This window comes from Podarcis pityusensis (assembly GCF_964106645.2).
Source record: "Podarcis pityusensis genome assembly, chromosome: 12".
Classification (NCBI taxonomy): Eukaryota; Metazoa; Chordata; class Lepidosauria; order Squamata; family Lacertidae; genus Podarcis; species Podarcis pityusensis.
Genome location: NC_138037.1, coordinates 47,007,217 through 47,033,336, shown reverse-complemented (window position 1 = coordinate 47,033,336; position 26,120 = coordinate 47,007,217). Strand labels below are relative to the sequence as shown.

Genomic DNA, 26,120 nt, shown 5'->3' with positions numbered 1-26,120 from the left:
CTGCCCAGATGACAACCCCCCTCTCAACCTCACTGATGTGGTCTAAAGGAAATCAGAGGGATATGTTTGGCATCAGCTTGGCTGCAGGAGCTGCAAGAAGAAGGCATACAAGGCACCACCCAACCATCTTAGGGACTCCAACCCGGATTTGTGTAGGGTTTACTCCTTAGCCTTATCTTCTCCCAAAGATATCCCACAAGGCAACGGAGGTTTAGGATAGAGTTTTCCTTCTCCTAGATGGACTATCTTCCCAGGTTGCCAAGCCCCATCTGCCCCTCACTTCCCTCTACAGCACATGCAGAAACTGCCTTCTTGACCATTGGACCCCTTGTTGGTCCCATCTGCTCAACCCTCTGGAGCCTGTCTCTGCATGCAGGGAAAGTCCCTAACTCACAGAAGGAGAGCCTTTGGCTACCCTCATCACACTGGCCTGCGAGAGCTCAAGTTAGAGAACAGCCTTTACCAAAGGTGTCATGGGCTTTGAAGACACTCAGACTCAGGAGAAATGTGCTAGGAGGAAGGCACGCTTGGCAAATCGACACCGTGATCAGCTCCTGCCCGGAAACCAATGTCCCCACTGTGGAAGGACGTGTGCATCCAGAATTGGCCTCCACAGTCACTTACTGACTCATTGTTAAAACCGTGTTTACGGAAGACAATCTTACTCGGCTACGAGTGATCGCCAAAGAAGAAGAAGCCAGCCAGTCTAAGCCGTTCCCAAGGTGTGTCTGCTGTCGCATGCTGACAGCTTCTAGGAGCCACAGGTGAGAGGTGAGTGCAGGGTGGGGACCAAAGGTGGACAAACTACCCCAGAAGGAGCACTACATGTTCTCCACCAGAGGAACTACCCCATACACCCCTCAAGGCCAAGTACGCTATTGTATTCAAATTGACTTTTCGATATGTATAAGGAGAAATGAAGTATCAGGCAACAGTTGAATGTTGCAGGTCTAATTTAGCTGTGGGGATCAGGTGAAGTCAAAAGCCATGAGAGCAACTCTAAAGTGATTTATCTAGTCTCCATGACTTCTACAGGTAATCATAGTCCCATCATTCCAATATTTCTTGCTCTTGATCGTCTTCTATAATTCAGATTGTGGCTTTGAGTCCCACACAAGCAAGGATGCACTGGCAGAAGCTCAGGAGAGTTGTTTGTTCAGCATGTTATTGCCAAATTGATGAGAGGATTGGGATGGTTTTCTGCCTTGGGTATAATTCTGCATCCCTCTGCATGTCATGGCTTTGTCTTCTGTCTCTTAGCCAGCCTGTGAAACAGCTAGATTCTATGTATTCCAAAGCAGGGTGATTTATGAGTGGAAAAACCCAGCTCGCTCTTCCCCCTGCCTGGGATAACACTGATCCCCAGGTTCATAAGAATAAATGAAAGACTTGTCAGCTGGAAAAGACTTCTATCGCATGACAGGTGCTTTTATTTTAATTAACTGAAGGGGATAGTAAAATCAACAGTCACACATCAATCTAGATCAGGCTTCTAAAACAGAATATTGCAGATGGCTTCCATGGTGCTATATCTTGCAGTACAAGGGTCAATAGTTCAGGTTTTGGGAAACAGAGCAGGTTGAAGATAAGGTCCAAGGCAGGCAGGGACAGGAAACCTCTGATCCTCCAGATATTGTGGGGACTACAGCCCCTGCCATTCCTGTCCATTGGTCATTCTGGCTGGTACTGATGGGAGTTTGAGTCCAGCAAGGAGTCTAAAGCAAGGGCTTCAGAATGTAATCTCCTTCTGGATAGCACCATGAAGATAACAACAACAACAACAACAACAACAACAACAACAACAACTCTGGGCAGCTTCCAACAAAATATTAAAATACAATAGTCCTTCAGATACTAAAAGCTTCCCTAAACAGGGCTGCCTTCAGTTGCCTCCTAAAAGTCTGGTAGTTGTTTTTTCCTTTGACATCTGGTGGAAGGGTGTTCCACAGAGCGGGTGCCACTACCGAGAAGGCCCTCTGCCTGGTTCCCTGTAACTTTGCTTCTCACAGTGAGGGAACCACCAGAAGACCCTCAGAGCTGGACCCCAGTGTCCGGTCAGAATGATGGGTGTTATTTTTTGTTATCAGGACAAGCCCACACGATTGGCGCTTCCACATAATATGGGAAGCAACTATGGAAGAGGCCAAAGGACCCTGGTTTAGAAAGCATGAATGATACATCTGCTCTTGCTGTGGGACTTTCAACACTTTTGCCAGATGGCAGCATCATGTTCTGAGTCACAAGCTGATGTTTAAATTTAGTTTTACAAACCAGTTTGTGTTGCTCTGTTGGCGAATTGATATTTGGCAAGAAAAGGAGGAATCTGCTGCACGTATCGTTTTCCTGATTTTATCTGTGTTTTATTGGGAACTATTTCATGCATGCTTGTTTTTTTAAGAGTTTTGTGGGTTTTAGGATGCTGTAGGAGGCACACTGCTTCGAGAGTTTTGTAATATAAGCAGTCTCTAAATCTTTCTAAATAATATATACCCCAGAAACATTGTTACGAAACCTCATGAGACAAGGGAGTTGGGGTTGGGAGCTCAAAACCCTTCCTAGCCTTCAAAATAATTGCTCCCTCCTGGAGACTGGCACCTCCTGCCGACATTCCTTGACCTGTCCTATGCATGTTTACTCAGAAGTAAACCCTACTGTGCTCAATGGGGCTTGCCCCCTAGCAAATATGTTAAGTTAGGATTGGCACTTTAGTTTGGGGGTGGGGGCCTGGGGGCCCTTCAGGTGTAATTGGACTACAACTCCCATCTTCCTTTCCCTTTGCCATGCTGGCAGGGGTTGATAGGAGTTGGAGTCCCACAAAAATATGTTTTAGCCTTTTAACAGCAGTAGGAAATGTGTTGCACCCATGAGAACCTAAAGCCCTTACCCCAAGATTTGTTACAACTATTCCCCTCATAGCAGGGATGGTGATCCTGCAGCCCTGTGGGTGTTTCTGAGCTCCATATGAGAGGTTGGGGCATGTATTCCAAGCTCTGGAGGGCACCAGTTTTCCTACCCTAATGTGTGTCCCCCCTGTGCTTGTGTTCCCCCACATTTCTCTCCAGAAGTTTGCTTGAGTGTAGCATGACTAAAATAAGAAAGGTTGCTTCTGGTTCGTTCTTAGGTCTATACACTTGTGGGGTTCTATGTTTATTTTGGGCTTCTGCTGAACTGTGGGTCTCTCGATCTCAATCCAATGTATTCCTATGTCTATGATGATGGACCATTGCAGTGCAGGTGTTGCTGGCGGAAATTTGAGGGACCCTTGTGGCTCTAGTCCATTGGATATGATGCCTAAAGACCACTGTTTAAGCTGCCAGACAGCTGAGGTTCAATGCGTTCACAATGGGTTCAACCATTTGAAGCTAGTCCCTAAAAACTACCCCTTTGTAGTTGTCCCCTAAAAACCACCGTGTAAGCAATTATGTTGATGTAGAGATGATCCCTGAGAACACCCAATGCATTCAGATGGAACCAGTGCATTGCAATGGCCATTGCCATTGGGTACTTCCTTCCCTAGATACTTCTCTGCAGCATTCTGCTTGCAAAATCTGCATAGCACAGGGAAACAGAAGCTTTCCCCACCTGAGCGCCACATTCCCTTCTAGGGGATTTCCTGGGGCCCCACATCCCAGTGGTGGGCAAGGAGCAGAGACATATCTGGGTAGAGCAAATGTAAGTTTTAGCTTTGTACAGTAGGCTGGTTTCTACACACATCCACAGACCCCCTCTACTCCCCGGAAGCATTATCAAAGCATGGCAAGTGAAGGGGGTGGCCAATGAAGAGTCTCAAGGGCCAGACCGGGAGGAGTTGAGGGCCACATTTGGCCCCTCCACCTGAAGTTCCCCATCACTTACATAGTATGTGACTAAAGGTGATAGTCATAATACTTGTAGTATTGTGGCACTGGTTTATTTAAAATTGTTGTGTTAATTTAAATGACTTATTTATTTATTTTTTTAAAGTCATGTGAGAACACTGGCAAAAATAGAAACCTTTCTCTCCCAAATAATCCTTCTCTCTCTCCGCTTTCTGTCTCTCTTTCGGAACAAACCTTTTGTATACTAAAGATATTTTGATGCCACCCACAGGAAGAAGATGGTATTTTTGGTTCCTCTGACTTTCTTCCTTGGAACAGCTGAACATCCTATTGGTGGGGAGGAAAACCTGATCTCTTCAGCAGTGCTGGATGGAGACGTAGCAGTTAAATCGAGCAAAGAGTTGAACTGGTGAGAAGCATATCAGAGTGATATATAAATAACCACAGGGTGAGATTCAAGGCTGTTTCTTCTATACATAATAATGTCTAGGCTCTGTGGCTCTGCCACCCCCATCCCCAGGCTGGTTTATGAGACAAGCAAAGACAGGAAACATGTTTTAAAAATATTCCTCTTGGAGCAGTTAAATGATGATCCTGTACTTAACATGAAGCACATTGTGTTTGTCTATAATTCCCCCCCCCCCCCAGTATTTTTCTGGAACAATATGCACTAGATTAGTGGTTGGTAGAAGGTAGATTTATATTCTCTATAGTCAATTTCTGGGGTGATAGATCAGCAACAGTAATGATAGCAAAACAACTTTTACTGTCTAAACTGGGCAGCTTAAATGAAGGAAGTTAACCAGGGACGGACTTTTATATGAAAGGACTGTGAGTTCTGATCTCACACAGAAAACAAATCTCTAGGCTCAGAATGTGCTCAGAGGTGCCCTGCTCTTTAATACGAACTGTACGACTTTTGTACCTGGCACTCATTGGTAGTTCTTGGGGTTCTTGTGTAAAGACAAACAGTTTGGTCCCCCAAGCCAGAATTCAGCCCAAACTCCCACCGGAGCCCCCGCCTGATGCAAGGGCATGGTGAATGTGACTAAGCAACTTCTTAGAAATACAAGATTATACAGTTCGAAAAAGGGCAAAAAACAAAGTATATAGGCATGGAAAGATAGAGGGAAGAAGTGGAGGAAGCAACACCTAACATGCTTTGGTGATATACATGTTTGATTGAATAACCTACTCAGTTTGCAGCATGCTTAAACCTTAACCTGATATTTGCCCTTATACCTCTGGAACTGCTTCTTGTTCTTTGTCAAGGTGTGGTATGGTGGAAGTGGGGGGGGGGGGATGCATGCAAATAAGGGACAGGAAGGGTGTGGGAACGAGAAACTCCTTTTACTTGACTAAGTCAGTTCCATTGGCTCAGTACTCAGTTGCTCTCCAGGGTCCTGGACTTTTCAAAGGATTGACCATGGGATCTAACCTATGCAAAGTTCAACGGCTGAGCTGTGCATTCCTCTTTTAAATAAAAGGGTAACTGTGGTGCACAGATGCTTGCAAAACCATGAGAGATAGAAATGTATTTTTTAAAAAAACAACAACTGGAATAGCTAATCCTCACAATGCATTTGATATCCATTCAAGCTGTTTCCTGGTGAACAACTGTAACCAGGAAGTTCTGGGCAGGTAGTTCTGTGAATGCGGTGGCTATGTAAATACAGTATGCTGGCATGTCTTTGGTTCTCGCTACATACCCCAAATCACCCCATTCACAGGCTGCATTTGCTACACCCAGGAAGGCTGGGACTGCTTGAAGGGATAGCTCAGTTGGTAGAGCAAGAAATTCTAAATCTCAGTTGTGGGTTTGAGCCCCACGTTGGGCAAAAGATTCCTGCACTGCAGGGGGTTGGACTAGATGACCCTTGGGGTCCCTTCCAACTCTACAATTTTAGGATTTTATGACACATATTATGTCAATGACATTCAGAAACTCAATTCTGTGCTCTAAGCACAAGAAGGAATTATGGAAGGTGAACAACCTAGGCTTATATATACAGACCAAACATTGGCTAAATGTCTTTGAGCTGCAATGATAGGATCCTAATTCCACTGAACTGGGAATAATTCCAATAGAATTCAAAAGGATTTGCTTCTGAGTAGACATGGTTAAGATTGCGCTGCAAATTAAGAAAATCTGTTCTTTCTTTCGCATTCCTTAGTCATCATATTCCATATTCCTCTGATAGGACTAGCCTAGGGCACTATGATGAAATCAATGTCCCTGGTGTTATTAACCTCTGACATCTTGTATACAAACCCCAGATGTGAAAATGAACTTTGCTGCTGAAGATCAGAAATGGTTAAAACCTTAAGCTGTTTCGCCGTAGGTGTTCTAAATAAGGAACTAGGAAGACAACACCGCCTTGTACATTGACAGTAATGGGTACAGGAAGGAGGTAAGGGAAAAACACACAGGAAACCGATGATTAGGAGGAGATGTTACAGGTAAATGTAAATCTCACTCAGAATTACAGCAGGGAATTATGTTTATTTTTTGCAGATGCTCATTGGGTCTTGTACATCTTTGAGGTTGCATGAGGGTAGTCTACTTTCAATAATCATGCCACATGCTCAATGAAAAAGCATTATTTCCATATGTGCTGCCTATCTGCACTAAGACGAATCTTTAATGTGTTTCCAGCAATAAGATAAAGTGAGATAAAATCCTGGCAGTTGTTAATACATCCTCATTAGAGAGCGAGGGCTTGCTGGCAGGGAAGGCTGGCTCTCTATTACAAGTTGTTGTTGTTGCTGGATGTGTCCCCCCCCCCCCTTTGCTGTGCTCTGCACCAGCGTGACAAGGATTTGCCAGTTTGCCAACTGCTTGAATTCACCAGGGCAAGGGGGAAGATATTCATCACGGCTTCATGCCCTCTTCCCATGAGGAACTGGCTTCCCAAGTAATATATTATTTGTGGATGTGCGTCAAAGACAGGGCTAGGTGGTATTTCTGGGCTCAGTAAACCTTTGCTGCTACAGATCTAGGGAGAGTGGCGGTTTGCCTAGGCAGGCCCAGGCAGCGCGATGCCCACCACAAGGCAGGTTGAAGCGGCACCATTAAGGGATATCAAATCATTTATTCATTGTAAATGGATGTACAAATGTACCAACATTTGTATGTTATCTTTCTGCCATCCTGAAATGTGAGGTGGCACATGTGAGGTCCCATCCATAGCTCAGTGGGAGAGCATTTTCATTTCATGCAGAAAGTTCTGGGTTCAAATCTCTAGCATCTCCCTGGCACGGCTGGGAATGTCTCCTGTTGAGAACCCTGAAGAGCACTGCCACGTAGTGCAGGCAATACAGTGGTACCTCGGGTTACATATGCTTCAGGTTACATACGCTTCAGGTTACAGACTCCGCTAACCCAGAAATAGTGCTTCAGGTTAAGAACTTTGCTTCAGGATGAGAACAGAAATCGTGCTCCGGTGGTGCAGCGGCAGTGGGAGGCCCCATTAGCTAAAGTGGTGCTTCAGGTTAAGAACAGTTTCAGGTTAAGAACGGACCTCCGAACGAATTAAGTACTTAACCTGAGGTACCACTGATGGATCAGTGCTAGATGGATCAATGTTTGGACGAGGTATAAGGCAGTTTCCTATGTTCCTAACACTGTTATGTACAAACTTGCAACACATGGAAAAAAATTGTGTATAAACATAGACTTGCCACGCACAAATTTAACGATATTTGGCCAGAGACCAAAATGGGTGACCATTCCTTTGTACGTGAGGCCACACAAAAGTCACACACACACACACACCTCTATCTTGACAGGCAAAAGACATGAGGGCATCCCAGCTGAGCAGAAGTGCTTGAGACTAGTGAGGGATATGGCCTGTTGAGAGTCCCAGGGGAAGGATGGAGAGGACAGGAGAGTCAGATTCAGCTCCCAGGCCTGGGGCTCCTCACACCCGCCTCATGTGGGATGTCAGCATCCAAAATGCATGTGCAAAGGGTTAATGGCAAGAATGGCAGTTGTGGCAATTGGTTCAGTTATGGCAGTTAGTTAACAGTCTTAACAATTACAGCAGCAGGCATGTTGTGTTGTGGTGCTGTCTGCCTCAGAGTTAGCCAAGATGCTGCAATAGTTTGATCTATGTCAGATGTATTAGCACACTGAGCAAAAGTTATCCGTTATTTAAACTTTAAAAGAGTGTCTTGCGAAGGAGGGGGGCGGGGAAGAACTAATTAAAGGGTCAAATGACCCAAGGCTGACTTCTGCCTACTCTGCTAATGGGAACTAGAGTTTAATTCCAGCACCTCAAACCATTCTTTGGAATGCCATAGCATGGCACGATACCCTTCACGGCGCATTAACATGCAGTAATGTTCCAAGGAGGGCACCCCGGGGGGGGGTCACCTCATGGGATAGAAAAGTTTTATGGTAGGCCCTGCTCATAGGTTTAAGACTATTCCTTGACTCCAGGAGCTCCCACATTGTGGCATGTTGCCTCACAGCTCCTAACACTGATTCAAATGTTTGGCAAAGGTGCAGAGGATTTCAGATTTCTTCCAGGACTAGGACTGAAGCCCTTCCATAGGCAGCCTTTTTTTCTGTTGGGGGGGGGGCATAATCCTTTGGAGGTGCTTTGCCAGAGGCCTCACAAAGGCAATGGGGCGAGCCCCTTTTTCTCTATTCTGCCACTCCCTCCCTCTTACACACACATTTTTCTCTCTCTCTCTTCCACGCTCTTTTTTCCTGCCACCTTTTTCCTTCCCCTTCCTTGCCACCCCCATGAAATCTGGCCGAGGGCCACACAAAATGAGACAGAGGACCACGGTTGCCCACCCCCTCAGGGCTATAACCAGCCCCGAGCTAGAGGTGGGGTGAAAATAAAAGCGTCCTCATAAAAACTCTCAGTCCCATAAAACGCCAGGAGGTTTTTGGACAAACAGTACCTTTTGCACATCTCAGTTGGTTCAGAGCTGGCGCTGATAACACCAAGGTTGCAGGTTCGATCCCCGTTTGGGACAGCTGCCTATTGCAGGGGGTTGGGCTAGACTAGAGGATCCTCAGTGATCCAACTCTACGATTCTACCTGATCCTTCATTTGGGAAACCACAACACACATCTTCTCGTTCTCTTGAGCTCCACTTAGCTTCGCGCTGAGCCTGTTAGCAATTGACACACTTGAAAGAACTTTAACTGAGCTGGCAGTATATTCTTAAGGCAAACGGCTCCCGGGGAGTATTCGGCTTGCAAAAAAGAAAAGAAAAGGTGCGGGGCGGGGGGGTGGGGAGAGAGAAAAAACACACCGGAGAGCTTAATATAAATATAAAGGGGAGGCGCTGTGCCTGCCCTATGCCTCCAGGGGGCGCGCGCGGGGGGTTTCTCCGCCTCCTTTTCAGCCCAGGCGCCCGCGCGCGCTCCAGAAGGCGGGCGTCTCTCGCTGCGCGGAGCTGCCTCTCCGCCCGCGCCCAGCCCAGCCCAGCCTCTCTCTCTCGCTCTCCCTTCTCCTCCTCAGTCAGAGGCGAGCGGAGCCCGAGAGCGCGGGGGGATGGAGCCCGGCTTCCTGGAGGGATGAAACTCCCGAGCGCCCCACCGGCTCCCTGAGCGCCCCGCTAGCTGCAAGCGAGGATTTGCCAAGAGCGCGGCAGGAGCCCCTCCGCCGCCGTCCTGCGAGGGAGCGAGAAAGAGCCGGTTCGCAGAGCGCTCCATTCCTGCCAGATTCCTTGCTCAGGTAAGGCGGCTTCCCCTCGGCTGCTCCGCTTTGCATCCCACCCTCCAAAAAGGCATGCTGGCTAACTTTTTCTCTCCAGTGGGGTGTCTTTCTTTCTTTCTCTCCCTCCCAGACCCGCGTTCCCACGTTACGCGGCGCTTCTCGCCGTGCGGAAGGACTCTCAGTCACGGGGGTCTCCCGGGGGAAAGTTGGGGACCCCGGACTCTTGGGCAAAGAGCTGTGATTTCGAGTCCATGGGAAACAAAACGGTCCCTTTTTTTCCATAGAGTTGTCCAGTGGGGAAGGGACCCTGGGGGTCATCTAGTCCAACCCCCTGAAATGCAGGAATAGGCTGCTGTCCCATGCGGGGATCGAACCTGCAACCTTGGTGTTAGCAGCAGCATGCTCTCGCCAGCTGAGCTATCGGAAGCGGGTTGTGCTCTGTTCCGGTTATTGAGGGGAAATAGGGCACTGATTTGGCTCCATTCATCGGGATCCCTTTTATGTCTTTGCAAAGGGACCCCAACCCAAGTTGGCGAGAGCATGAGTCTCTCTCCCCCCCAGCACTGCCCTCACTGCATGGGCTCCCACAGCTACTGCAGACTCTTTGCCTTGCACTTATTTCCCATCTGGGTGAAGTTGAGAGAGGAAGCAGCCTTGTTATCTGTAGCAGTTACTGGTATAAGTGTGTGTGTATATATATATATATATATATATATATATATATATATCGGTTATTAAGTGTAAAGAATATCTTGAATATTCTCTATAAAAAGAAAACTCCTCAATGGGCATTTTGTTTCAAAACGTTAGATAATCATCTCCTGTACTGGTCTCTCTGTTTCAAAATCCTTGCACAGCTCCGTTCTCTCCCCCGGTTACTTTGGGTATCTGTGGCAGCCCCCTAAGTTGTGGCGCTCCTTCCCCACAGAGGTGCGCCTTACACAGCTTCTGGCGAATTCTGAAAATGCACTTCTTAACCCTGGCTTTTGACACGAGGTGCAGAGTTTTAAGACCCACCTTATTTCTGCAATTGTAAATTGTTCTGAGCTGGGGTTTTTAATATTGCGTTTTAATGTTGTAACCCATGGTTCACCTTAGGGTGAAGGGTGGTTCAGTCTTCATCATCATCATACCCATCATACCCCGTTCACCAACAACTTCTCTTTTTTGGCTCAAAGTACCCACCGATGGACGTCATATCCCTGTTGAGTTTCAGAATCTGACACCTGGCATTGAAGCCTTCCTAACTCCCTTCAGCTGTGCTGTGCTCAGCAGTGATTTCTGATCATCTGGTGATGCTTCATATCTGAGCTGCAGTCCTGTGCTCCTTAAGCCTCAGCTTGGCAGGGCTGCTTTCTGAGTAGGCATGCCTAACACTGTACTTTCATTTTCTGATGAGAAAGCCCAGGCTGAAGCCACCGTTTACAAAAAGAATACACTGCATAATGTGTCAATAAGTATTTCCCCAGACCCAATACAACCCCAAGTGTTTACTGGCATGGATTCTATTTGAATGTCTTGTTCCCTGGGCAGTGAAGGACAATTTTTTAAGAGGCAAATGGGAGTTTGGTGCACAGGAGCAGTAACGGGAACTTGGGTGAGATCTGGGTTCAAATCTGTTGCTGCGTTGACTTCTTCCACCTTAAGTTTTACATGTGTGGTGGGTTACCAGTGTTAATAAACAATAATATTGGGGCCGGTTCACAGATTATCTACCTAAAATACTTGCTGCGTTTGCATAATAACCACAGGACAACCCAAAAGAAGCAACGAGTGTGTGTGCGTGGAAAAAAGATATATGCAGTTGTTAGTGGTTTGGGAAAAACTTAAGGAAGGAGCATTTTGTCACAAATAGTATCGGGAACAATGGCAGTAACGGGAAGTATCATTAGAAAGTAAGAAGGAATAGCTTTTGGGAGACCTCTTTGGGAAAATACTGTGTTTTGAAAGGCGACTAACAAATCTACTAAATAAAAAGAGGACTGTAAAATTGCTCACATTTCTAAGGCACATTTACCCTCAGAGATAATTGCAACCTTGTCTTTAGTAATCGCATTTTTGTTGCTTTCAAATTGGCTTCTTTTTTGAAAACCTGGATTGGCTAGGATGTACATTTGGGTCCCCTCCCCTTTTCAACTTCTCTCCTGAATTTGTCTGTGATTGGGGAAGTGCTTCGCGCACCTTGATCCTAGGCATCTTTACTCAGAAATAAGTCCCACTGTGGTCAATGGGGCTTCCTTTCAAGTAAGTAGGCATAGGATTATAACCTGAATGAAAATGCCGTAAAAGGTTCTCTCTCCTTTCCTGAAGAGGGGGAAAGGATTCCAAAGCGAATTTCAGGGTTTCACCCTTCAGCCCAATGTTTGGGGAGGGATATGGAGAATCTGAGCCCAGCTTTGCAATAGTAGAGGTACATTGGTGGCTTCTGTTTGCCTGCAGAGAAGGAGATGGCCAGTTGTCCCACCCCGGAAAAAGACCTTTGGGCTTGAGTTGGTGTCAACAAGAAAGGATGCCCATAAACAACTGTTCATGATTTTATTAAGATTCAATGTTCAGATTTCTTTTATTTTGGCGTTCTTTTTTTTTTAAGTGGGGCGGAGCGTTGTATTTTCGAACTGAATTTGTTGCATTTTTGAAAGCTGCAAGAGCTGTTTACCAAAATCAATAAAAGATACTGCCCTATAAACAGGGGAAGGGCTTATTCAGAATACTCCTAGGGGTTTTTGTTTTGTTTTTGGTGCCTTGGAGAGTTGCTGTGTCAGACTTAGGTGGGCCAGTGGTTGGTCTTGGTATACTGGGAAAAGACAGAGCTGTGCTTTCTTGAACATAAGTGCAATGCAGGGTAAATGGTGTTCCTTGCGTTCAGTGCTGACACCACCTATCTATGCATTTCTCCCAAGTAACTAGAACTTTCAGACTGCATAAGGAAACTCTGCGTCAAATATATAATAAATATGCCACATTAAAGGCACCACCCACTTGACGCACAGTCCGAATGGTGAGAAGCAAAGCTTTGGGGTAGTGTAGATTAGGGCTTCCTGAACTTGGGTCTCCAGCTGTTTTTGGACTACAGTTCCCACCATCCTTGACCACTGGTCCTGCTAGCTAGGGATGATGGGACTTGTAGTCCAAAAACAGCTGGAGACCCAACTTTGGGAAACCCTGGTGTAGATGCTTTGCTTCAGGATCTGGAGAGCGGACCAGGAATTTGCCTAATGCAAAAAGCTTGCAGGAACTTGAAAGAACAACCGTTTTATGGGATGTAGCATTCTTTGGAACTTAATGCCAGGGGATGTGGTAGCAACTGTCAAGAGTTGAAACCGGTTTCAGAAACAAGGATGTTGTCCAGTTTGATATGTTTTTAGCCGTTTATGTGCCACCCATTAATGGGCGATTTATTTATTTAATCAGTAAAATACGCTTGCAATCAAACAGAAACCATCAATATGAAAAGCTAGAATTTCAGTAGAGCCCCCTATCCCAGCAGAAAACCAGCACAAGGAAGCATAAGATAAATTAGAAACAACACCAAAAGCTATCAAACATGGGAAATAAAAATGTTCAAAGAAGTGAAGCGTACGGAGCCTCAATTATTAAAAAGCCTGTGCGTGTTTACTTAGGCATACACGACTATATGCATGTAAAAGGCTGGTTAATGCGGGTGTGTAAGAAAAACGGTTCCATGCATTTTTGGCAGGCAGTGTGTGGTTCAGATTCCTCAACCTACACTCGCTATCCTTGCAGCTGGATTTATTCTTAGTAGGTCTGCATAGGATTGTATTGTAAACCAGGTCACTTCACTGAAGCATCCCTTGTTAGCATGCCAGAGTTCTGTGGGTGCCCTGCTAGCATGCAAACACTGCATGTGTACTGGCATCTGAGAATCCTGGTTTAAAAGAGATGCTGTGTGTATTGGAGATGGTGCACAGGTGTGATTTCCTTACGTGTTTGATGTTCTATTTGAATTGGACCAAAGTCCCGGGGGGCGGAGGGGGCTTTGATAGGATTGCAACTTCAAGCACAGCTGTGAAAAATAGGAATATTTCCCCCATCCCCAAAGACATTTATTTAGCATATGCTCCATTCATTTTAATGAATTTTGCATCTGAATAAGAAGCTTAGAGTTGCAGCTCAAGGTTGCCATTCTAAGGCTGAAGTTCTTCAGACACTTGCTAGAGTCAAATGGATTTTGCATTGGAGTAATAAGTTTGGGAAGGGATGCAGGTGGCACTGTGGGTTAAACCACAGAGCCTAGGACTTGCTGATCAGAAGGTCGGCGATTCAAATCCCCGCAACGGGGTGAGCTCCCTGCTCCTGCCAACCTAGCAGTTCGAAAGCACGTCAAAGTGCAAGTAGATAAATAGGTACCACTCCGGCGGGAAGGTAAACAGCGTTTCCGTGCGCTGCTCTGGTTCGCCAGAAGCGGCTTAGTCATGCTGGCCACATGACCCGGAAGCTGTACGCCGGCTCCCTCGACCAATAAAGCGAGATGAGCGCTGCAACCCCAGAGTCGGTCACGACTGGACCTAATGGTCAGGGGTCCCTTTACCTTTACCTTAATAAATTTGGCCTTGCCGCTTGGGGTTCTAATACTGCAATTCTAATGACACTGAACGTGAAACATTGCAATATGTGTGTGCTCAGGGGTGAGCCCCTCTAAGTTCCATTAAACTTACCCCATGGGCATTGCTTGGCACCAAAAAAGACTCGGGGAGCAGAGTCAATACACAAATTTCTTTCTAGGAATATTCAGAGGGCAGGTGACTGTTAGCAATCTTTGGCATCATGCTCAGCCACCTTGTAAGCAAAGTTTTTTTGTTTTAGAAAAAGTTTAAAGAGTAGGGTGGGAGAAGAATGGAAAGGAGACCCAGGGTCCAGACCTGAGGTTTGGGCCCGCTTAACCACCCCAACAACTCTGCTGAACTTGCTCCCAGGGTAGGATGTGTGTGTAGGATTGTGGTGCAACTCTGTTGAATGACATAGGCTTTACTTCCACATAAGCCTGCGGCTTTCACTCTTTTGTCAGAGCTAGTTCCACTGACATATATGGAAGGTGATCCTATGCAGGCTCCTGTGGAAGTAAATCTTATTGCATCCACTGGTGCTATTTTGCAATCCTATATGCACTTATCTGGGAGTAAGCCCCATGAACTTATTTCCTTTTTTAAATAATTTTTATTAATTTTAACATATAAATTATAATACATACCACAAAACTTCACCACTTATACAATCTTTTTTGGGGGGGACTTCCATCAGCACCTCTGATGATCCCCCGTTTTAACCACTTCTTATGCATTTCTTAAATTCATCTTGCCTTTAATTATCTTAACTAATCATCCTTCCCTTTATCCATTTTTGCAATAGTTCCAATAATTCACCTCCCAAAACTTCTTGCAAACCTACAAACGTAGTTTGATCATCACTATTACTTTTCAAATAGTCTGTAAATTTACACCAGTTTTCTGTGACTTTCTGGTCCCACAGATTCTGGATCTTTCCTGTTAGTTTGTCTAATTCTGCATAGTCCATTAATTTCATCCTTCATTCTTCTTTCGTCGGTAATTATTCTTGCTTCCATTTTTGTGCCAATAATATTCTTGCTGCCCCCATGAACTTATTTCCAACCAGTGTGCCAACAGTGGTGTATAAAGTCAGGCGCAAGTCTCTCTCTTGAGAAAGTATTTCCAAACATGGATAGTATCCACAGGGTGTGCCTTTAGTTTTCTTGTGATTTTCTCAGTTGGGGATTGCCAATGTGCCAATGTGTAGCCTCCATGTTTTGTGGGCTACAACTTTCATCATCCCCGAACCATTAGCTGTGCTGGTAGATCTGATGGGAGAGAAACATCTGGAAGACCACAGCTTGGTCACACCTATTGTAATTCATCAGGAACTGACTGTGTCAGAGATGGGGTAGATCAGTTTTTGGATGGAGGCAATAAAGTTGTTGTTATCCTCTGATTCAGTCACATCCTTTTGTTGCTCTTTTGGTCCCATAGATCCTTGTTGGGTAAGGTGCTACCTCGTATTGGATCAGCCCCTGTTGATGGAGGATGATGCAAGCTTTCCAACTCTTCACTAGTTAGATTTGTTTCCTTTAGGAAGGAACACAGGAAGCTCCCTTTTACCTGGTCAAACCATTTGCCCATCTAGCTCAGTATTGTCTGACTGGCAGTAGCAGGTGATCTTTGCTGCCATCTACTACCCAATTCCTTATCACTGGCGATACCAGTGAACACATTGTGCTCTGAGCTGCAATCTTTTTCTATAACGTAAACGTTGGGAAAATGGTAGAGCCGGGTTTCTCAAACCTGCCTGGTTATCTAAAGCTAAGGCTGTAATCCTAAACATGCTAGTAGTAAGCACCAGTGAAACAAAGTGAGCTTGTAGTAAGCAAGCCTCCGATCAGAATGCAAAAAGGATTACTTTCACGCATTACATGTGCACTGCTGGGTTTTTCTAATCATTGTGAAGGCAGCTGAAGGGGTGAACTGCCTTAACTGAAGAGCACTGGGTTCAGCACTAAGCTGAGGGGATGCAAAATAATAATAATAATAATAATAATAATAATAACAACAACAACAACAACAACAACAACAACAACAATGCCTTTTTTATACAGGTGCCTACAGAGAATATCCATAAAAAGCAACTGTGCCAAAAGTAATTATTGTGGAAATGAGAAATATTGAGTGGGGGGAACCAGATTTTGTCCTCACTCAGGGTGCCATATTACCAAAATCTGGCCCTGTTGGGTTTATGGTGACGGGGTGAGCTCCCGTTGCTCGGTCCCTGCTCCTGCCAACCTAGCAGTTCAAAAGCATGTTAAAATGCAAGTAGATAAATAGGTACCGCTCCGGCGGGAAGGTAAACGGCGTTTCCGTGCGCTGCTCTGGTTTGCCAAAAGCGGCTTAGTGATGCTGGCCACATGACCCGGAAGCTGTACGCCGGCTCCCTCGGCCAGTAAAGCGAGATGAGCGCCGCAACCCCAGAGTCGATCACGATTGGACCTAATGGTCAGGGGTCCCTTTACCTTTACCTTTTACTCCTGCATTCAGCCTCAGGAAGGAAGGAAGGAAGGAAGTTTCCCATTACATGCAGTCCAAGAACTGCAATTATAAAAGCTTCTGAACATCCAGGATTTGGAAGCCATTAACAATAGTTCCTGGTTAAAGAACCAGAAGCTCATCTAGTAAACAGGGCTGTAACTCAGTGATAGAGCATCTGCATTTGGTCCCAGGCATCTCTAAGTCGGACTAGGGAAGACTCCTTGTCTGGAACCCTGGAGAGCTGCTGTACTTCAGTGTAGACTATACCGAGCTAGATGAACCAACAGTCTGATTTTGTACAAGCATCTTCCTGCTTCAGCATCCTGATCTCACAGTGACCAACCGCATGGCTTTGGGAAGCCTGCAAGTTTGCACCTACTGGGAACTATAGTTAACTGTGACTTCCTGAGTTGTTTTTCTGCTTATGCAAAGGGAAGAACAAAGCCGTTTGCACAAAGCTTCCATGTACCCTGGTTTACTAAGCCAGAATTTGATCATGCGCATTTGGCCAACAATATCCATTAGCCATCTACAGTTATGTTAAATAAATGTCACTGTTTGTAACTGACAGCTGGCCCTTCCATAGCTGTCAACTTTTCCCTTTTCTTGCGAGGAATCCTATTCGGAATAAGGGAAATTCCCTTTAAAAAAGGGAAACATTGACAGCTATGGGCCCTTCATCTCCTTTTCAGGTATATTAGGTAAAGGTAAAGGTACCCCTGCCCGTATGGGCCAGTCTTGCCAGACTCTAGGGTTGTGCGCTCATCTCACTCTATAGGCCGGGAGCCAGCGCTGTCCGCAGACACTTCCGGGTCACGTGGCCAGCGTGACAAGCTGCATCTGGCGAGCCAGCACAGCACACGGAACGCCGTTTACCTTCCCGCTGGTAAGCGGTCCCTATTTATCTACTTGCATCCGGAGGTGCTTTCGAACTGCTAGGTTGGCATGCGCTGGGACCGAACGACGGGAGCGCACCCCGCCGCGGGGATTCGAACCGCCGACCATGCAATTGGCAAGTCCTAGGCGCTGAGGTTTTACCCACAGCGCCACCCGCATCCCTTTCAGGTATATTGGTGCAATCCAATTACATGACTTGCTTGATTCTTCTCTTGTCTCTGTTCCTTACCTTGTTTCCACCTTCCTTTAATTTTTCTCTCTGGCAACTTCTTCCAGTGTCGTCACTTACGACACGGTAAAGTGAGCTATTGGCAGCATCTAGTTCCAGAAACAGAGTTTCCTTTTAAACAGTCAATTTTCTGTTGATTAAAATTAGCTTTGCGTTCCAGTTTTTCTGCATATGTGATCCTTCATGATTAGTTCCACATTTGCTTTGGGGCTGTGTAAACATAAACATACAGCTAGACAATGTAGTGATTTTGTTAATTTTTCTCCAAGAAATGTTTAAACCCCCTGATTAATTTTAGGCATGGTAGATAAAACAAAATACGAGTTCACGATGCTCTTTTTAAAGCATGTCTTGTGATTTTGCACAGCTTTGATGAGACTGCCTCAAAATATTTCATATCCATTATTTTCCATTGATGAACTGGGGCTAGTCTGGGCACTTGGTTAATCTTTACAAGGCAGATTTGATATTAAAACCAGCTGGGAGCACTGCCTATATATGGATCCTAAGATTGCAATTTGTCATTTGCTATGTACCTGGCTTTAAACCTGATTAAATAACTTTGTGTGAGAGCATCTCTTTTTGAGATGCCCCACTGAACTATTGCAGAAAAGTTTAAGTCATTGTAGGGGGTTACGTTTTTAAAGTCTAGAGCCTACCAACTGGTGGCATGAATGTAGCAGAACCTTTGCCATCTCATAGAAGTAATACATCTGCTTGCTCAGGAAAGGGTCAGTGTAGACAATACCATCCTTGATAGATGATCTGTCTACCTTGGTATAAGACTGTTTCTTATGTTTCTATGACTTGGATTCTCAGATAAATTAATTTTTCATTCATGGAAGGAAAGTTTTCTGTTTCCTCCTCCCCTGTTGCCTATCCCACATAGCTCAGGAGGGCCCCTTAATTTTCCAGAGATGCTTTTCAGGGGGTTGTAGCGGAGAGGACAGGAAAGTTTCCTTCTGAAAACTTCTTTAAGGGCTCATCCAGACTTCCTTTTGCACCATACTTCCTTTTTGCGCCACGTTTTCCTGGGGAAACCAGCATTTTACTGCTGAATCAAAGCAAATGGCAGTCTTCAGAAAACTCAGTTGTCAGTTGTGGGTTTCCCAAGGGAAAACACTGTGGAAAAAAACAACAAACCACCCCAAATGCTCAGTCACAGAGCTTTAAAGCTCAGACCTGTGCCTAGAAATGTGGTGCCAAAGGCAATCTGGATGAGCCCCAAGTTTCCTTAGGCTCCAACCTATTGATCCTGATTGAAAATGTATTCTGAACACATTATAGCAATGGGAACTTTGAAATCTATGGAACTATTTCCACAGTGGCCACAATCTAAATGCAAGTTGATGTTCAAGTCCAGTGAGTGCAGTACATGTAACCATGGATTACTTGGTGTTCGATCATGGTCATCTTGTTTAGGTCAGACGTACAGCCAAAGTAGACAATATCTACTGATAGATCTGTTGCTCTTTTAGATGTAATTAGAAGTGCACATCACTATCGCCTTCCATGTCTCTGGTTTGATCTTTCTCCCCGATTTTCAGTATGCCCTCCTCCCCCCCTTGTTTAGTCTTAAATTAGAAAAAGGGAAAACTATAGGAATTCAATGAAGCAAATATTAAGACCTTTGTCTGGGGCTCTTTGGAGCACATTTAAAGTTCATCTCAGAAGCATTGGATTATATGGGAGATTGGCTAGAGGCTATTGGTAAGGCGTTTTCTTAAGGTTGCAACCCAGAACACCTTTGCTAGAATTACACAGTGCAATCATATTCATGTCTATTCAGAGATGAGTCCCATTGAGTTCATACTCCCGGGTTAGATAGTATAGGACTAGCGATGTCTGAACAATCTGTTCCAACATTAATTCACACCTTCATCTGACATTTTGCATTCTGTTACAATTGATTTAATTTGCACAAGTCTTTATTCCACTTCATAATCCACAAATGTGGAAATATGTACTTTTTCATATATCATAGCACACAATAGATATGCATATCTCAGCCACATCAGCATATATTTATATATCAGTAATTTTCCTGTGTGTTCTCTTTCAAAGTTAGTGAATTTCCAGTCTTTTGTAGGAAAAAACAATTGAGAGCCTTATGGTAACTTAAAGACAAAGTTAATGAACAGACTAACGGTTCATTATAAAACAGTCTATGGTTGTAATTTCAGCCATATCTGCTCTGAAGTAAGTTCTTTTCAGTTCAATGGAACTTACTTCCAGGTAAGTATGGTTAGGATTGCAGCCTATCCCACTCACTTAACCAGATGCATCCTGAGATCCAAAGGTATAAAGTGGTATACAATTTTAATAAATAATAATAATATTTTAAATTGCAAAATTTCATTACAAAAATTTGAGTTTTTTTTATCTCATACTTAAAATGGTCATGTACATGTGTCTGGTGAAACATCACACTGGGAGTAATTTATGTTTTAGGTATTTGTAGTAATCCTGATTTGTTGATTGACAGTTTTAAATCTTTTTTCATGCCCGTGTATTCCTGCCATGTGAAAAAGACCCACAGTAGATGGCATGTTCTGTTGGTTTTTAAATTCAGTTGGGATGTGACTGGAAGGATGGCAAGGACACTTGTAAAGCCAAAAATTCAAAGATAAGGGGATGGTTTAATGGTCAAAAATTCCAAATAAGAATAAGAATAAGAATAATTTATTATTTATACTCCGCCCATCTGGCTGGGTTTCCCCATCCACTCTGGGCGGCTTCCAACTGAATATTAAAAACAATACAGCATTAGACATTAAAAACTTCCCTAAGAGAGGGCTGCCTTCAGTTGTCTTTTAAAAGTAAAATAGTTGTTTATTACCTTGACATCTGCTGAGAGGGTGTTCCACAGGGCAGGCGCCACTACCGAGAAGGCCCTCTGCCTGGTTCCCTGTAACCTCACTTCTCGCAATGAGGGAACCGCCAGAAGGCCCTCGGGGCTGGATCTCAGTGTCCGGGCTGAACAATGGGGGTGGAGACGCTCCTTCAGGTGTACAGGTCTGAGGCCGTTTAGGGCTTTAAAGATCAGCACCAACACTTTGAATTGTGCTCAGAAAATGGACTGGCTGTTGAGTATTCATTTCAACACTGAGCTATCGTGTGATATAAAAGCCCCTTCTGGAAGCCAAACAGAATAAAACACAGGTGTAGTTTCCATTTTATTTGCTTCCAGAAAAAAATCAGTGTGCAAACCTGGACACCCAGAAAATCATGTTTTGTGCAGGGGTGTCCAGTGGTCAAGATCCTGCAGGGTGCAGGTAATGTTCCACAAGCACCACTCCATCTCCAGGATTGCCTCTACCCCTTCACAGCTGTTCTGCGGGGTCCAGGTGATCCTGCAGAGACGGGGCGAGCCTCAGCAAGTGGCTTTCGTCAAAGAATGCTGCTTGCGGAGCATCAGACACACCTCTGGATTGGCTGCTCAGTTTTAAGGAAAGCTGCAGAACGGACCTCTGCTCAACAGCTGTTGGACGGAGGCAGAGTTTCTACTGCAGTACCTGCTGGCGTGGATGGAATTTTGCACGCCGTGGCAGCACATAGGTACTGCAGTGTGAAAGGAGCGTTAGAAATCGGAGCAGAAAGGCTCCTGTTATAATTGGTAAAGGTGACATGATAAATGCCATGTCTGAATGCAGCCTCAGCTAGTTCCTAATGTTGCTCATATACCCCTCTCTAGCCTCCATCCATGGAAGCCAGAGGCAAAATCCAGGGACACAGTCCAGCCAGGTAGAAACTTTGAAAGAGGATGAAAAGTAGGACCAGTGTCTTGGATGTGTGTGTGTAAGGCTGGAGAGGGAGTCTGGTCTTAGGAAGGGCCAGGGGGTGGGGAACTGATAGAGAGGATTGAGGGGCACATTTATCCACTCTGAAATACAGATTTGTATTATTGTACTAAGATTTTTGGGACGCGGGTGGCGCTGTGGGTTAAACCACGGAGCCTAGGACTTGCCGATCAGTAGGTTGGCAGTTCGAATCTCCGCAACAGGGTGAGCTCCCGTTGCTCGGTTCTTGCTCCTGCCAACCTAGCAGTTCGAAAGCACGTCAAAGTGCAAGTAGATAAATAGGTACCGCTCCAGCGTTTCCGTGCGCTGCTCAGGTTTGCCAGAAGTGGCTTAGTCATGCTGGCCACATGACCTGGAAGCTGTACTCCGGCTCCCTCGGCCAATAAAGCGAGATGAGCGCCGCAACCCCAGAGTCAGCCACGACTGGACCTAATGGTCAGGGGTCCCTTTACCTTTACTAAGATTTTATTGGGATGACCTATTACAATGTGGTTGTTGTTGTTGCTTTTAAAAAAATGTGCGCTGTGTGTGTGTGTGTGTGTGTGTGTGTGTGTTTTAATGTTCTGGGAACAGCTTCGGTTTTAATAAATAAAACTGAAGTGGCATAGGCTCGGTTCCTTTCAAAACTGTGGGGAAATATCCAGGTTTTCTACCTGAGTTTGCCAGATATGTATTGAAAAGGAGGAGCATTAGAAATGCCCTCTGGATATTTAAGTAGGTCTGGTTCAGTAAGTGACCTGCTACTACATTGATTTGATGTTTTCTGGGGTGGTTGCTGGAATAGTTTCCTGTGCATGCCCAGGTGGAATGTAGGCACAGAGGCCTAACACAGACACTTGCTGGTGAAGCTTCTACTATCAGTGGTGAAGGGAGTATCTGAAAAAAACGTAAAAACAAAACAGTCTTGTGTAGTCTTTGATTGAAAGGTTGCTTTAAATTCTGAGCAGCTTATGGAACCTTTGGGATAGAAAATGAAATTCATTTTGTGTTTCTTTTTCCAATGGCTAGAAGGTGCAGCGGGCGGGAATACTGTACTCTAACTTGACTTTAAACTAGCTCTAGATATCATGTGCGTTGCGCTCCCCACCCGCATTCCAATCCAAAGAGCAAAACAGTTAGCGGCAGCGTAGCAGAGATAGCCTCTGAGTTGTTGTTAAACTACAACTCCCACCAACCCTGACCATTGCCTATGCTGGCAAGGGCTGATGGGAGCTGGAGTCCAGTAAGATCTGAGAAGCCTCACATTGGGTAGTCTTGCACTTTAGTCTATTAATGAACTTCTGCTTTGATATGGCACAGGACAGGAAGCATCTCAGAAAGTGACAAATAGAGCCTATTTAAAAAGGACTCTACCCTTGGATTGAATGGGTAAGCTGCCTCTACCAGAAGATGCTGCTACTGGTGGTATGCCTAGAGCAGGCATAGGCAAACTCAGCCCTCCAGATGTTTTGGGACTACAACTCCCATCATCCCTAGTTAACAGTACCAGTGGTCAGGGGTGATGGGAGTTGTAGTCCCAAAACATCTGGAGGGCCGAGTTTGCCTATGCCTGGCCTAGAGCAGCAGTGAACTGTTAGCAAACAGACCTGCATGCCATTTGGCATGCCCTGTGCCACCCACTGTACCTTAGCTCTTAGATGAGGTGGAGGTCATTGTCTTTTGGCTGCGTTGAAGTAAGAGTCAACTGCAAGCTGTATGTGGGACAACAACAACAACTATCTGACTTTTAGAAGGCATCTGAAGGCAGCCCTGTATCAGGAAGTTTTTAATGTTTGATGTTTTACTATGCTGTAAGCCACCCAGTATGGCTGGGGAAACCCAACCAGATGGACAAGGTATAAATAATAATAATAATAATTTATTAATTAAATGTGGAATTTTGCCAAAGGTGAAGGGCACCATCTTGTTCTCCTAATCAAGCAGTGAAATGCGTTGGGTAGGGAGTCTTAAATTTAGTTGTTCACATCATTTTGCAATTAAAAATAAATAAAAGTCCTCATGAAAATTCACCAGAGAATTTCTCCTAAAAGGCACTGTTGTTTTTTTTTGCAAAGCAATTTCCCCCAATAGAATGCTCTTTTCACTCTGTGCATATATGTGCCAATTTTACCACCCTAAACACATTTTTTGACATGTTCTTTGGTTAGGGAACTGTGTTGCAGAATTTGGACAACTGTGGGTTTTGAAAGATGGCTGCTTTTGGTTGTTGTTTGGGAAAGTGTGAATTAGGTCAGATTGCCTTTAGACGCCACTTTGAGTTCCTTAGAGGGAAAAAGTGGGATATAAATGCAATCAATCAATCAATCAATCAATCAATCAATCAACCAACCAACCAATCAACCAACCAACCAACCAACCAACCAACCAATCAATCGTGTGTTGATAGCTACGTCTCTCTTTCCCCCACACCTGACATCACATATGGCCTCATGTTTGGGGAGAACAACCTTACAGGGTGAATCTGAACCCTTTGTGGGCTGAATTCAGCTGGCAGTCTAGAGGTTTCCTACCTCTGGCTTATGGGATCCAATTTTTTTCTCCTCCTTGCCATCCCACCAGAGTACGGGCTTATATGGAAAAATTCCAGCATGAGTTAGGTTGTAGTACATACAAGGTCACAGCTGGTCACTTGTGGCTTTGGGTGCTTGTGGTGGCTGTTCCTCCAGTCTGCATAAAATGACAGTAATAATAATAATTTATTACTTATACCCCGCCCATCTGGCTGGGCCTCCCCAGCCACTCTGGGCAGCTTCCAACAGGATATTAAAGGTAAAGGTACCCCTGACAGTTAAGTGCAGTCGCGAACGACTCAGGGGTTGCGGCTCTCATCTCGCTCTGTAGGCCGAGGGAGCCGGCGTTGGTCCGCAGACAGCTTCCAGGTCATGTGGCCAGCATGACTAAGCCGCTTCTGGCGAACCAGAGCAGCACATGGAAACGCCGTTTACCTTCCCACCGGAGTGGTACCTATTTATCTACTTGCACTTGACGTGCTTTCGAACTGATAGGTGGGCAGGAGCTGGGGCCAAGCAATGGGAGCTCACCCGATTGCGGGGATTCAAACCGCCAACCTTCTGATTGGCAGGCCCTAGGCTCAGTGGTTTAGACCACAGTGCCACCTGCGTCCCAATAGGATATTAAAAACACAATAAAACATCACACATTAAAAACTTCCCTAAACAGGGCTGCCTTCAGATATCTTCTAAACCTTAGATAGTTGTTTATTTCCTTGACATCTGATGGGATGGCGTTCCACAGGGCAGATGCCACCACCGAGAAGGTCCTCTGCCTTATTCTCTGTAGCTTCACAGTGAGGGAACTGCCAGAAGGCCCTCAGCGCTGGACCTCAATGTCTGGGCTGAACAATGGCAGTGGAGACGCTCCTTCAGGTATATACTGGGCCAAGGCCGTTTAGGGCTTTAACAGCTGAAGGCAGCCAAAACTTTAAAAAGCAATTTCTAAGTTTCTGCGCATGGGCGATGGATAAGATTATGTGGCTGATGTGGGAATCAGATTATTAATTTTAAATATGCATAGCATAGCTGATGTGACCGTCATGAATGCAGTTTGGGGGATGATTAATAGTGGGGCCTGTAACCAAGACTACCGAACTTGACCTTGTGACTCCTTCATCAAGCAGGCTTTCAAATGAGCAGTGAAACCTATATTTATCTCATATCTTTTAAGAACATAGCACTTTTTTCAGTGTTGTTCTCAAGGCGTTCTCTTCAAGGAAGGAAATGCAACAGCCAGCCTCTCATGGTGAGAGACCCAAACAAAATTCCCCCAGAAATCCAGTTTCCCCTTCCCCATAATTTAGAAAGGAACCGTGTTCTGTGGCGTTATAATAGGTTCTTTCTTCCCACCCACAACCACCCAATGGCGGTTCAGGGCCTGCAACAGGGGCATGGCTTAAGACACTTTGGACCTGGGTATCTGAAGCCTTATCTACTCTGTGAACCTGCTATGGTCTTCTGAGGTCCTTCTCTGGGTACCCTGCCTTCTGAGGCGAGGTGGACGGTGACTGGGAAAAAAGCCTCCACAACTACGTAATGCTGTGTCTACTGTTAAACAGACTGAAATGGCCTCCTTAGGCAGTTGATTTTGGGTGTTGTGAAAGGGAACATTTTCATAAGAACATAGGAAGAGCTCACTTTCCCCTCCTGCCGTTTCCAGCAACTGGCGTTCAGAGGCATGCTCTGCTTCAGTTGGTAAAAATAACTTGGCTGGACTTGGTTTCTATGGAAAAAAAGCATAGGGAAACTATGGAAAAACTCAGACTTGCTGCTCTGCCCCAGGAAGCCTTGGGTTGGCTGGCTGTGCTTGGCATCTCCTCTCGTGTCGTTTTGATGCCAGGTGAAGCGTCCCCAGGCCATTAGATTGCATTGATTACAAGTGGATTTTTTTCCAAGCGCGCTAAAGGGATTGGCGGCTTTACCAGGTGAATGTCTGCCCATCACATTCAGACTAATGCAGCCCTGTTGGGAAAGTAAGTTTCCCATTGAATGCCATTGTCATTCAGCATAATAAAAGAGGAGGGAAATTCAAACATGTATCTAACTTAATGAGGCAAATTGAAGTTGCATGTATTTCAATCCCAGGCTTGGAGAAAGCAGAGCGTGCCGCCTCTTTCAACAATATTTCAGTGG

The 26,120-nt window shown here is 45.2% G+C and overlaps 1 protein-coding gene across 4 annotated transcripts in view; it reads left to right on the top strand.

Moving 5' to 3' along the window:
- The first annotated feature begins 4,092 nt into the window (after window positions 1–4,092).
- The window catches only part of CPNE4 (copine 4), a 199,116-nt gene continuing 177,088 nt past the window's right edge, over window positions 4,093–26,120 (top strand). For 2 of the 4 annotated variants that reach the window (XM_080974819.1, XM_080974816.1), the window contains exons 1-2: window positions 4,093–4,227; window positions 9,299–9,514. The gene's annotated coding sequence lies outside the window, so the exon portion shown is untranslated. Of the gene's footprint in view, window positions 4,267–9,298; window positions 9,515–26,120 lie in introns of all 4 variants that reach the window. The other 2 variants (XM_080974817.1, XM_080974818.1) reach the window with 2 other exon arrangements.